The sequence below is a fragment of the Scyliorhinus canicula genome, chromosome 17 (genome assembly GCF_902713615.1).
Source record: "Scyliorhinus canicula chromosome 17, sScyCan1.1, whole genome shotgun sequence".
NCBI lineage: Eukaryota > Metazoa > Chordata > Chondrichthyes > Carcharhiniformes > Scyliorhinidae > Scyliorhinus > Scyliorhinus canicula.
In genome coordinates, this window is record NC_052162.1 from 102,925,278 (window position 1) to 102,939,612 (window position 14,335).

The window sequence follows — 14,335 nt, forward strand, 5'->3', positions numbered from 1 at the left end:
GGCTTAAGCGGGGTGCTCTTTCCAAGGGCCGGTGCAGACTCAATGGGCCTAATGGCCTCCTGCACTGTAAATTCTATGATTCTGTGATATTTCTGTATTGTTGTGGCTATCACGTTCGCCTCATATACGAACGGTTCCTGGCTTAAAACTAGGCAGAACCCTTGACAGAAAATGTCAATTTTAGAGTGAGGAAGAAGTTCAATAATACGTGGTTGTCACTCAGCGCCGGCCCTAGGGTTGCTGGCGCCCCGGGCAAGTTGAACTTCGGCGCCCTTGGAGGGGGGCGGGGCCGAGAGGGGGGGGCGGGGCCGAGAGGGGGGGGCGGGGGCGAGAGGGGCGGGCGGGGGCGAGAGGGGGGGGGGCGGGGGGAGGGGCCGAGAGGGGGGCGGGGGCGAGAGGGGGGCGTGGGCGAGGGGGGGGCCGCCCTGGGGGAGTGCGGCCACCGCGCATGCGCTGGTTGGCACCGGCCCAACTGCGCATGCGCGGGACCTGAGTCTCTGGCGCCCCCTAGCACATGGCGCCCCGGGCGACTGCCCGAGTTGCCGGTGCCTTGAGCCGGCCCTGTTGTCACTGCATATCAACTGACTTGCCTGATTGTAAAGTCAGGAGTCACTCGGTGAAAGGAATAGAAGGGAAGGTCTGTGATAGAGAGCAAGACTGGATGGTGTAGTAATAATCAGGGCCTAGTATTAAGGCCGATTAAATTGGATATCTTAAATTGAAGAATTGTGCACTTTAAAAACCACATACTGCAGAAGCCGGTAGAATCCGAATATACAGAATTCAGACAAGCTGTTTGAAGCAGCCCATGAATTTCTTTTTCCATAAATTTAGAGAACCCAATTCATTTTTTCCAATTAAGAGGCAATTTAGCATGTTCAATCCACCTACCCGACACATCTTTGTGTTGTGGGGGCGAAACCCACGCAAACACGGGGAGAATGTGCAAACTCCACACAGACAGTGACCAGAGCCGGGCTTGAACCTGGGACCTCAGCGCCGTGAGACTGCAGTGTTAACCACTGAGCCACCATGCTGTCGAAGCAGCCCATGAGTAACCCATCAATTAATTATTGCTGCTACTTGAGATGCATTGGCCTAATGTCCACAGTTCCTGATAACCCATCAAGCAATCATCGCTCCTCCTATGGCGAGCTCAGGTGCCCTGTCAACATATCATCAACTAGACCATTGGGCACTGAGAACCTGACTCCTGAGACTCCATTGGCAGAAGGCCAAAGACAGATGGAGAAAGGAGGTGGGTGGCGACGGGAATAAAAAAATAGGCATTCCAGACATCTGGAGAGAAAGAGAAAATGCTGATAAATCTCAGCAGGTCTGGAAGCATCTGTAGAGAGAGAAAAGAGCTAATATTTCGACTTCCATTACTTTTTGTCAAAGCTAACAGTCAGAGAATGTGGGGAATATTTATAAATGGAAAGCAGTGAAGGTGGATAGTGGGGGAGGGACATACGAAAATCCTGTCAGAGCGAAGAGCAGTACTTCTTCAGGGTAGGCATTCCTGGAAGAGAAGTGGCAGTGAATTAAACACTGGATAAGTTCTCTCCCTGCAGATGCTACCAGACCTGCTGAGATGTTCCAGCATTTTCTCTTTTGTCTAGCATTTTTTTTGGTTTGAGTATCCCATCTGCAAATCCTCTCCCTGTAAACATATTTAAACAGTGTTTACAGTACGTTACTTAAATTTAGTACCAGGGAAACACTGACGCAGTGGGTTAGCACTGTGGCCTCACGGTGCTGAGGTCCCAGGTTCGATCCCGGCTCTGGGTCCGGCTCTGTGGAGTTTGCACATTCTCCCTGTGTTTGCGCGGGTTTCGCCCCCACAACCCCAAAAGATGTGCAGGCTCGGTGGATTGCCCAAACTAAATTGCCCCTTAATTGGAAAAAAATGAATTGGGTACTCTAAATTAAAAAAAAAATTAAAACTTAAATTTAGTACCGATAATTCTAGGTTCTGGGGAACAGTTTTTCCTCTCTTCTTCCCCCAAAGCTGTAAATCCCCATCCTCCACACATCCTCCTATCTGGGCTGAAATCCAAATCAATCTCACCACCTCCACCCTTCCTTTACAACACTCCCAGTTTTCTCCCTCCCTTTACTCTGACTGGGTTCAGTTCTCCAGCTCCTGTGACCCTTATTCTGGTGCTCAGACTGGCCCCAGGTACTGTCTGGCGGAACAGAGGCGGGGACCCCCTGTTGGATCTTATTCAGATCCTGAAGCTGTTCATCCAGTATCTGACGCCACAGTGAGCGGTCAGGATGTGGCCTCCCTGCAGTTGCTGGATCTATATGATATTAACAGAAGCAGGGTAGAGAAAGATTCAGTTTAAGTGTGGTGACACTGCCAGAGGAATAGACAATTGGGATTTACCCAGGGAAGCAGCAAAATGGTAAGAGTGTGGAACACGTTACCAGAAGAGTTTGAGCTTTGCCTCTGAGCTGAGAACAAAGCTCACAATGTAAACAAATTGTTGACCAGCTGAAAATGGAAAGGGACTCACACTATCGTACAATTTGCGCAATGAACTTGTGGAGTTTGCACGTTCTCTCCATGCCTGTGTGGGTCTCACCCCAAAGATGTGCAGGTTAGGTGGATCGGCCACACTAAATTTCCCTTTAATTAGAAAATAATAATTGGGTACTCTAAATTTATTTTTAAAAATACAATTCGCACAAAAGCATCTCGGAACTGGTGTGAAGGGATTTATACAGTTTGCACACCTGTTAACGTACCAACTTCAGAGGATTTGAAGCACAATCAGAGCATTGCTACCATCAAGACACAGTTTATCCTTGGCCTGCTGCAATGCTCCAGTGAAGCCCAACACAAGCTGCAGGAACAGCATCTCATCTTATGATTAGGACTCAACATTGAGTCAAACAACTTTACATTGTGATCTTTCTCCTCCACCTTGAACTTTTAAACTCTCGGGGTGGCACAGTGGTTAGCACTGCTGCCTCACAGCGCCAGGGACCCGGGTTCAATTTCGACCTCGGATGACTGTGTGAGTTTTCACATTCCCACCATGTCTGTGTGGGTTTCCTCTGGGAGCTCTGGTTTCCTCCCACGGTCTAAAGATGTGCAGGTTAGGTGGATTGGCCATGATAAATTGCCCCTTAGGATAGGGTTGCAGGAATAGGGCGGGGGGATTTGGCTTGGGTAGAGTGGTCTTTCGAAGGGTCGGTGCAGACTTGAAGAGCCAAATTGCCTCCTTCTGAACGTTCACTGTCTCAATGCAAAGACACCCCACCTTCTCCTCCTCAGCAGGCCATCTCTCTTGTTCTTAAGGTTGCTACAACTTGTTGCAATCTCACAGCTATGGCTTAATAGCCAAAACATTCTCCCTCTCCTTTATTTCTGATGAAGAGCTAAACAGAATTAAAGCATTGACTGATTTTCTCCCGATAGATGCTGCCGGCCCAGTTGAGTTTTCCCAGCATCCTTTTATCATCTACCGGATTCCATTATTTGCAGTGTTTTGCTTAACTTACTGTTTAAAAACTATCACGAGCTCACACCATCTGCTGAGACTTCACTGAGTTTCGATCTAACTGTAGGGATTTGTTGTACTGTTCATTACATGCAGGAGAGAACTGTGGCGGAGGCCAGACCAATTTGGTTGTTGGGATCTATGCTATTCTGATAACAGGACATTGGTTTCTATTCTGCAATATCAGCTGTCAATGGTGGGTTGTTCACCCAGGATACAATGCGGATGGTAGCACAGTGGTTAGCACTATTGTTTCACAGCGCCAGGGACCCGGGTTCGATTCTTGCTTGGGTCACTGTCTGTGCAGAGTCTGCATGTTTTCCTTGTGTCTGCGTGGGTTTTCTCCGGGTGCTCCGGTCTCCTCTCACAAGTCCCAAATAACGTGTTTTTAGGTGAATTGGACATTCTGAATTCTCCCTCAGTGTACCCCAAGAGGTGCCGGAGTGTGGCGACTGGGGGATTTTCACAGTAACTTCATTGCAGTGTTAATGTAAGCCTACTTGTGAAACTAATAAAGATTATTATCCTGTTCTCAATACGGCTGCTTCCTATGCATTGCAGAATGTGCCTGGATCATGCCAGTGCTGCCCACTGAGTTTGCACTGACCCTTGGAAACAGTACCTGACCTCGGCCCAAGCCCCGACCCCATTGCCGTAACCCAGTAACACCAAGGGCCAATTTAGCATAGCCAATCCACCTAACCTGCACATCTTTAGACTGTGGGAGGAAACCGAAGCACCCGGAGGAAACCCATGCAGACACTGGGAAGAAGTGCAAACTTCACACAGTCATCCGAGGCTAGTATTGAACCCAGGTCCCTGGTGTTGTAGTGCAAACTTGACAGTCACCCGAGGCTGGAATTGAACCTGGGTCCCTGATGTTGTAAGGCAGCACTGGTAACCACTGTGACACAGGGCCACCCCAGTGAATTTCTATCCTGGACTGACACTCATGGATTTTGTGAACTCCTTTTCCAGGGGATTTACACACAGAAAACTAATTTCTCTCCCCCTCTTTTTTTCACTCACCCACATTCTCGTTTTTCCCCTTTTGGGTCTTTACAACAACCCAGCAGCTTTCATGGTCACTTTTTTCTAGTACTGCCCCACAAATTATCAGGTTAATTCGGCTCAATTTCACAACCTGCCTTTGTGTTTTCGTGGGTTCTCCCTCAATGTTTATTTATAAGATTTAAATTAATTTCACAGGATATTAGTAGGAGTGCGATTGGCAATCAGGAAATTCAAAACAAATATCACTATGATGGGGGTGTACTATCGACCTCCCAACAGCCCATGGGAAGTTGAACAGATATGGAAGCAGATTCTGGATAGATGTAGAAATAATAGGGTTGTTGCAGCGGGACACTTTAATTTTCTTTTATTGACTGGAAACCCCTTAGGGCTAGGTGTCTGGATGGTGAGGAATTTGTTAAGTGTGTCCAGGAAGGTTTTTTGGAATAATATGTGGATAGTCCGACTAGAGAAGGGGCCAGTGTATGGATCTAGAACTAGAGAACGAGCCCGGCCAGGTCATCAACGGGGGAACGTGTGGTGAACAGTGCCCACAATTCCGTCAGCTTTCGGATACTCATGGAAAAGGACTAGTGTTGTCCTCAGGTTAAGGGTTAACCAGAGTACGCAGGATTTGTAGGCTGTTGTTTGGGAGAGGCGGTTTGAGGGTAAAACCACATTTGGCTTGTGGGAGTCTTTCAAGGAGCAGGTGATGGGAGTGCAGGACAGGCATGTGCCAGTGAAAAGGAAGGCAGGATCCAGGAACCGTGGGTGACCAGGGAAATTGCGAGTCCAGTCAAAAAGAAAAAGGATGAATACGTGAGATCTAGGCAACGAAAAACAGATGAAACACTTGAAGAATACAAGAAAAGAGCTCAAGCAGGGGATTAGGTGGGCTAAAAGTGGTCACGAAATGTCCTTGGCAGACAGGAGTTTTAAAAAGTAAATTTAGACTACCCAATTCATTTTTTCCAATTAAGGGGCAATTTTAGCTTGGCCAATCCATCTGAAATGGCCACCTGCAAACGACCATGGGAATTGTGGTCAACTTAGTCACAGACAAGTACACAGCCTCTGTGTATTGCGCAAAGAAGCCAGACCTGACCAAAACTTGCAACCATTAAAAGTCAATCACCATTTCCCCCAGGACAACAGAGTTTGAATCAAGGAGCTACAGCAGTAGCAGACTAACCGGCGCCACTTCCCTTATTTGGAAAGGCCTATGTGCCTAGGACAATGATAGCTGGGACCCACCCAGCCACCGAGATATCTAATTGGCCAGGATCAGTGAGGGTGATCAAAACCCTATCGATCCATTGGAGCTGAAGATAGGACCATCCCAAAGGGCGCGAAAGAGAAGAAGGATAAGAAGTGCTGCGCACTAGGGATCGGCCTCTTTTGGACCGGCCTGTGTGCGACCAATTGCAGCATATCAACCAGCCAAGTTCAAGGTCCCGCGATCGCTACCTGAAGGACGAGCCCAGCCGAGACGAACCTGAAGACTTCCAACCGACCCGCGTGGACACAGATAAAGGCCTTATCTCCCACACAGAGCTGGTCATCCCAAAGTTAAGTAAAGGTCATCTTAGTTATTAGGTTTAGTTTAGTGCATAGCCGCATGAATCATTGCATATAGAACAAGTGTGTTTGTTAATAAACTGTCTTTTGGACTAATATACTGGTTGTGTGGTCATTCGGTCAATATAAGAAACAGCTTGTTTTTCACATAGAGATAAAGAAGTCACATCTTTTAGCCTGCACATCTTTTATTTGTGGGGGCGAAACCCACGGAAACACGGAGAGAATATGCAAACTCCACACGGACAGTGACCCAGAGCCGGGATTGAACCTGGGACCTTGGCGCTGTGAAGCAGCAGTGCTAACCACTGCACCACCGTGCTGCCCTGGCCGACAGGATTAAAGACAATCCCAAGACATATTCGGAACAAGAGGGTAGCTGAAGAAAGAGTTAGTCCACTCAAGGACAAAGGAGGGACATGTTGATTGGTGACTCAGAGGGATGCATAAATACTTTAGGAGAGGTCGTTATTACGAGGGAGGAAGTGTTAAGTGTGTTAAAAAGCATTAAGAGCGGCAAATTCCCAGGGCCAGATGGCATCTATCCCAGATTACTGAGGGAGACAAGAGATGAAATCACTGGGCTTCGAACAGAAATCTTTGTTTCCTTGTTGGCCACAGGTGAGATCCCAGAGAATAGGAGGATAGTCAGTGTTTTCTCGTTATTTAAGAAGGATAGGAAGGATAACCCGGGTAATTATAGGCCAGTCAGCTTGTCGTCAGTACTGGTGAAATTGCTGGAAAAGATTCTCAGAGATAGGGGGCTGGATTCTCCGATTCTGGGGCTATGTCCCCACACTGGTGTGGGAACAGCGGCCAGAAGAATTGACGCAAAATGCCCTCCAATTCCCTGTTTTGCTGGGGGCGAGCAGGACGGCAGCATTGAGCACCTGGGTCTAGCTGCTGATATGCCCCAGAGAAGTGCCAGGTCAGCGGCCGTGCATGTGCACGGCGGTGGCCTCCAGTGGCTCGCACCGCGGACCATCCCCCCACCCCAATGTCTCCAGCCCTGAATAATGTCCCCCCTACCCGCCAATCGGCACTCCCCCGACTGTGGCGGCGCTGGACTGAGTTCGCAGCCGTCACGGCGAGTTCCCGACGGGTGAGACCATGAGAGACCCACGCTGTCAGGAACTTAGCTAGTCAGGGGCGGAGCATCAGGGAGGTGGGCCTCAGGCAATGTCCTGTGGCCGTTGATACGTGGTGTGTGAGTACACCGCTTTGGAGGGGGCAGCCCACCACGAAAGCGGCGGCGCCCCCCTGGTTTCGAGAGAAACTTGGATTCTCCGGCCGTTCGGCGAACATGATTTTGGCGTTGGAGACCGGAGAATCCAGCCCAGGATCTATGCACATTTGGAAGTGAATTATCCTATTAGCTACAGCCAGCATGGTTTTGCATGAAGGAGGTCATGTCTCTCTAATTAAATTGAGTTTCTTGAGGAGATGACAAAAATGATTGATGAGGAAAGGGCTGTGGATGTTGTCTACATGGACTTTAGTAAAGCATTTGACAAGGTCCCTCATGGCAGGCTGGTGCAAAAGATTAAATCACATGGAGTCAGGAGTGAACTAGCTAGATGGATTCAGAACTGGCTTGGCCATACAAGACAGAGGGTAGCAGTGGAAGGGTGTTTTTCTGAATGGAGGTCTGTAATTAGTGGTGTTCCGCAGGGATCAGTACTGGGACCTCAGCTGTTTGTGATATAGATAAATGACTTGGAGGAAAATGTAGCTAGTCTGATTAGCAAATTTGCGGATTATACTAAGATTGCAGTGGAAGAAATAGGCAAAGATTGTCAGAGAACACAACAGGATATAGATAGGCTGCAAAATTGGGCAGAGAAATGGCAGATGGAATTTAATCCGGACAAATGAGAGTTGATGTATTTTGGTAGATCCAATTCAGGTGGGAGCTGTAAAATAAATGGCAGAACCATCAGGAGCATAGAGACACAGAGAGATCTGGGCATGCAGGTCCACCGATTCTTAAAAGTGGCAGCACAGGTGGAAATGGTGGTAAAGAATCCACGTGGAGGACTTCCGGTGGCAGCTATGAAGGAGTAGGTCGCACATTTGGTAGCTCCCGCTCGGGTCGGAACTTTGGACCTTTTGCCCCGATTTTTTGTCGGATCTGAAGTGGAAAATTGATGTTTGATACAACTGTGACGAGGAATCCTACATCAGTGCATGGAGGGGCGGACCAGGAGGACCCGCAAAGGAAGAAATAGGCGAACGGAGAAGGCTTGGGCTGAGGCTGCAACGGGAGAAATCATGGCGGAGGACCAGAGTTCTGGCTTGACGGCCCAGCGGTCGAAGGAGCAGTTGAAGCCGTTTATACAGGAATGCTTGGACCCGATTAAGGATTCGATTGCACGACTGGAACTCAGACTGGGTGTTCAAGATCGGACGATCCAGAAAGTGGAGAAGGCACTGACTGAGCAGGAGGAGCAGCAAACTGCAGTGGAGTTGGAGGTGGGAATGTTGAGAAACCAACAGAAGAGTCTCCAGGAGAAGGTGGAGAATTTGGAGAACAGGTCCCGCCGGCAGAACTTGAGAATCGTGGGTCTCCTGGAGGGATCCGAAGGAACGGATGCAGGGGCTACATAGCAACTATGTTTGAGAAGCAACTGGGGGAGGGGACATTCTCCCGACTCATGGAGGTGGACAGGGCGCACAGAGTGCTAGCGAGGAAGCCACGTGTAGATGACTCCCGAGAGCAATAGTGGTGAGATGCCACAGGTATCTTGACAAGGAGTGGATTCTACAGTGGGCCAGGCAGACGCAGAGCTGAAAATGAGAGAACAGCGTCCTGCGTATATATCAAGATCTGAGCGTGGACGTGGCGCGGAGAAGAGCACGGTTCAACCAGATAAAATCTACCCTTTTTAAGAAGAAGGTAAAGTTTGGACTACTGTACCAAATGTGTTATGCACGAAGAGCAACATTTCTACTTCGAGTCGCCCGAGGAAACGATGGACTTTGTGAGAAGGAAAGGGCTAGTAGCGGACTGAGGTGTTTGGACTGAACTTTGCTGCAGTGCTCATGTGTTTTTTTGTTTTGTTTTTCTCTTCAGTTATTTAAAAAAAAAAGAAAAGTTTTTGTCTTTGGATGTTACTAGTAATGCCTTTTGTATTGAGTTGGGGTCTGCGGACAAGCTGGTTGAGTTAAAATTTGCATTTGCAAATTGGGGATGGGGGTGCGAATGTTAGATGTTTGATCTTTTTGATTCTCGATGGGCAATTGGGTTGGGATTGTTTATGTTTGCACATGTGTGTGGGGGGTGGGGGGAGGTCATAATAGGTGGGAAAATGTCTGCGCTATGGGCGGGGGCCACCTAGCTAGCTGGGTGGACCAGCTCACAGAAGCGCAGTGGGGGGGTGAGCAGATGGTATGCTTGTTGGAGGGGGCTGTGTGTATACTGCTGTTACTGGGGGGAAGAGGGGGGGGAAATGTGCTGCTGATGGGGGAGGGACTTTTGCTGTGGGACAATAGGGAGGTCGGGGACCGAGGCTACCGGGGCGGGCCTGTGAATGCGTGGGGCACGGGCTGGAGACTGGCCCAAGAAAGGTGATGGCTGATCGGCGGAGGGGGGTTGGGGTGGGGGGAGGGCCCAATGAGGCTGATCGCATGGAATGTAAGAGGGCTAAATGGGCTGGTTAAGAGGACACGCGTGTTCGCGCATTTGAGAGGATTGAAGGCAGACGTGGCAATGTTGCAGGAGACGCACCTTAGAGTAACTGACCAGGTCAGACTAAGGAACAGATGGGTCTGTCAGGTTTTCCACTCACATCAGGACTCTAAGACTAGAGGGGTCGCGATCCTGATTAATAAGCGAGTGTCATTTGAAGCGGGATGAATAGTTGCGGACGTGGGGGGTCGGTACATAATGGTCAGCGGAAAGCTGGAGGGATGCCGGTGGTACTCATGAATGTGTATGCACCGAATTGGGATGATGTGGAGTTCATAAGGAGGGTATTGGGGAAGATCCCGGACCTGGATTCACATAAGCTGGTTATGGGGGGGGACTTCAACACAGTCATTAACTCAGGGCTAGACTGATCTAGCTCAAGGACAGGCAGGGTGCCAGAAATGGCAAGGGAGCTAAAGGGGTTTATGGAGCAAATGGGGGGGATGGGGGACGGGGGGGGGGGGGGGGGGGGGGGGGGGAACGGTAGGGGTGGACCCATGGAGATTTGGGCGACTGAGAGTGAAAGAGTTTTCCTTCTGCTCGCACGTGCATAAAGTTCTCCTGGATTGACTTTTTTATCCTGAGCAGGGCTTTACTGATGGAGGTAATGGACACTGAGTACTCAGGATCATGGATCATGCCCTGCAGTGGGTTGACCTACAGGTGAGCAAGGAGTTTAGCCAGCGCCCGCACTGGAGGCTGGACGTGGGACTTTTAGCTGATGAGGAGGTGTGTGGGCGGCTGACGAAATGTATCCAGAACTATCTGGAAGTCAACGACATGGGGGAATTTTCAGCTGCAGTGGTCTGGGAGGCGAAGAAGGCGGTGGTTAGAGGGTATACGGGCCCACAGGAAGAAGGCAGATTAGAGACGGACCGACTGATAAATGAAATACTACAGGTCGACAGGAAGTATGCGGAGACCCCAGAGGCAGGGCTTCTAAGGGAACGATGGAGGCTGTTTGGCTTGTTACCTACAGGGAAGGCGGTTGAGCAGCTGAGGAAGACAAGGGGAGAAGGCCAGTAGAATGCTTGCACACCAGCTTAGAAAGCAGGAGGTGGCCAGGGAGATTGGGAAAGTAAGGGACAGAGATGGGAACCTGGTCGGAGATTCAGCTGGGGTCAATAAGGCTTTCGAGGAATTCTACAGCAGGCTGTATGAGTCGGAACCCCCAGCTGGGCCAGAGGGGATGAGGCAATTCTTAGGGGGGCTGAAGTTCCCGAAGGTTGATGAAGACTTGGTAGAAGGGCTGGGGCCCACGATCGGATTGGAAGAGATAACAGATGAGCTGAAGGCCATGCAGTCAGGTAAAGCCCTGGGATAGGATGAGTACCCCGTGGAGTTTTACATAAGGTTCTCTGGGATGCTGGGGTCACTGCTGATGAGGACATTTAATGAGGCAAGGGGGAGAGGGGGCTTCCCCCGACAATGTCACAGGCCACTATCTCATTGATCCTGAAGCGGGATAAGGACCCGGAGTTATGCGGGTCCTACAGACCGATCTCGCTACTAAATATAGACGCCAAATTGTTGGCTAAGATCTTGTCCTCAGGATTGAGGACTGCGTCCCGGACGTGATTGGGGAGGACCGGACGGGATTTGTTAAGGGGAGGCAGTTGGCGGCCAATGTAAGAAGGCTGTTGAATGTTATCATGATACCCCCAGTGGGTAAGGATGTAGAGGTAGTGGTCGCAATGGACACAGAGGAGGCATTTGACTGGGTGGAATGGGATTATCTGTGGGAGGTACTGGGGCGGTTTAGATTTGGGCGGGGCTTCATTGACTGGGTCAGGCTGCTGTATCAGGCGCCCATGGCAAGTGTTCAGACAAACAGACTGACATTGGGCTATTTTAGGCTGCACCGGGGGACGAGGCAGGGATGAACCCTCCCCGCTGTTGTTTGCAATGGCCATAGAACCACTGGCAATTGCATTGAGAGCCTCAAAGGGCTGGAAGAGACTGGTCCTGGGGCATGGGTGGGGAGGGGGGGGGGTGCGTGGAACACAGAGTCTTGCTATAAGCGGACGATGTGCTCCTATATGTGTCAGACCCATTGTAAGGGATGGAAGAAATGATGGGGATTCTGGGGGATTTTGGGTTATAAATTGAACATGGGGAAAAGCCAGATGTTTGCGATCCAGGCAAGGGGGCAGGAGAGGCGACTGGGGGAACTGCCATTTAGAGTGGTAGGGGGAAGCTTTTGGTGCCTCGGGATCCAGGTGGCGCGGGAATGGGAACGGCTGCACAAGCTTAATCTGGCCCGACTAGTAGACCAATTGAAGGAGTATTTTCGGAGGTGGGATGTGCTCCCGCTGTCACTGACTGGGAGGGTACAGACAGTGAAAATGACGGTTCTCCCGAGATTCCTGTTTGTGTTTCAGTGTCTCCCCATCTTTATTGCTCGGTCCTTTTTTAAACGGGTCAACAAGGTGATTTAGAGCTTTGTATGGGCGGGTAAGACGCCGTGAGTTGAAAAGGGGATGTTGGAACGCAGCCAGGAGAGGGCGGGCTGGCACTCCCAAACTTTAGTAATTATTACTGGGCGGTGAATATAGCAATGATTAGGAAGTGGATGGTGGGGGGGGTGTGAGGGTCGGTGTGGGAGCGCGTAGAGACGGCATCTTGTGAGGGCACTAGTTTGGGGTTGTTGGTAACGGAGCCTCTGCCGTTCCCGCCAGCGCGCTACTCCACCAGCCCCGTGGTGGTTGCGGCCCTGAGAGTCTGGAGGCAATGGAGGAGACATGTGGGAGCATCGGGAGCATCGGTCTGGTCCCCAATCTGTAATAATCACCGGTTTGCCCCGGGAAGGTTAGATGGAAGGTTCCAGAGGTGGCAGAGAGCAGGGATCGAGAGGATGGGCGATATGTTTATCGAGGGGAGCTTTCCCAGCTTGAGGGAACTGGAGGTGAAATTTGAATTGACAGGAGAGAATGAAATTAGGTACCTGCAGGCGCGAGACTTCCTACCCAGGCTTCCTACTCAACTTTCCCGCTCCTACCACCAAGGGGGATACAGGATAGGGTAGTTTCCAGAATGTGGGTGGGAGAAGGGAGGGTTTTGCACGAGAAGGGAGGGTTAATAAGGGGTCAGAGGAAACACAGACCGAGGAGCTGAGACACAAATGGGAAGAGGAGTGAGGTGGAGAGTTAGAGGATGGTCTCTGGGCGGATGCGCCGAGTAGGATCAACGCATCCACAACATGTGCCAGGCTCAGCCTGATACAATTTAAGGTCGTTCACCGGGCTCACATGACAGTGGCCCGGATGAGCAGGTTCTTTGGGATGGAGGACAGGTGCACAAGGTGTGCGGGAGGACCAGCGAACCATGTTCACATGTTCTGGACATGCCCGAAGCTTAGGGGATTCTGGCAGATGTTTGTGGACGTTATGTCCAAAGTATTGAAAACAAGGGTGGCACTGAGTCCAGAGGTGGCGATTTTCGGGGTGTCGGAAGATCCGGGATTCCAGGAGGAGAAAGAGGCAGACGTTCTGGCCTTTGCCTCAATGGTAGCCCAGAGACGGATATTATTAGCTCGGAGGGACTCAAAGCCCCCGAAGTCGGAGACATGGCTAACTGACATGGCTAGCTTTCTCTGTCTGGAGAAAATCAAGTTCACCTTGAGAGGGTCAATGTTAGGGTTCGCCCGGAGATGGCAGCTGTTTGTCGATCTTTAGGGAAAATTAACGTCAGCAGAAGGGGGTGGTGGCTGTGGGGGTAGTTTTGTGTAGAGTAGGAGGCTAGAAAAGGTGGGACCTGTGAGAGAGGAAGATGGCTTTTGCACTATGTTTATAATTGTATTGACACTGTTTCCTCTGTTACTGTTATAAAACCATAAATACCTCAATAAAATGTTTATATATAAAAAAAGAAAGCATATCATAGATTATCATAGAATTTACAGTGCAGAAGGAGGCCACTCAGCCCATCGAGTCCGCACCGGCTCTTGTAAAGAGCACCCTACCCAAGGTCAACACCTCCACCCTATTCCCATAACCCAGTAACCCCACCCAACACTAAGGGCAATGTATCATGGCCAATCCACCTAACCTGCACATCTTTGGACTGTGGGAGGAAACCGGAGCACCCGGAGGAAACCCACGCACACACGGGGAGGATGTGCAGACTCCGCACAGACAGTGAACCAAGCCGGAATCAAACCTGGGACCCTGGAGCTGTGAAGCAATTGTGCTATACACAATGCTACCGTGCTGCCCCTATGGTATGCTTGCCTTCATAGGATGGGCACAGTAAGAAGTCTTACAACACCAGGTTAAAGTACAACAGGTTTGTTTCAAACACGAGCTTTCGGAGCGCAGCTCCTTCCTCAGGTGAGGACACAATTTCTTGCCTGGTATGGAGGGTATTAGCTGTGAGGAGAGATTGAATAAACTGTGATTGTTCTCCCTAGAAAGACGGAGGCTGAGGGGTGACCTGATAGAAGTTTATAAAATTATGAGGGGTATAGATAGGGTGAACAGTTGGAGGCTTTTTCCCTGAGAGGAAATGATAATTACCAGGGGGCACAGGTTCAAGGTGAGGAGGG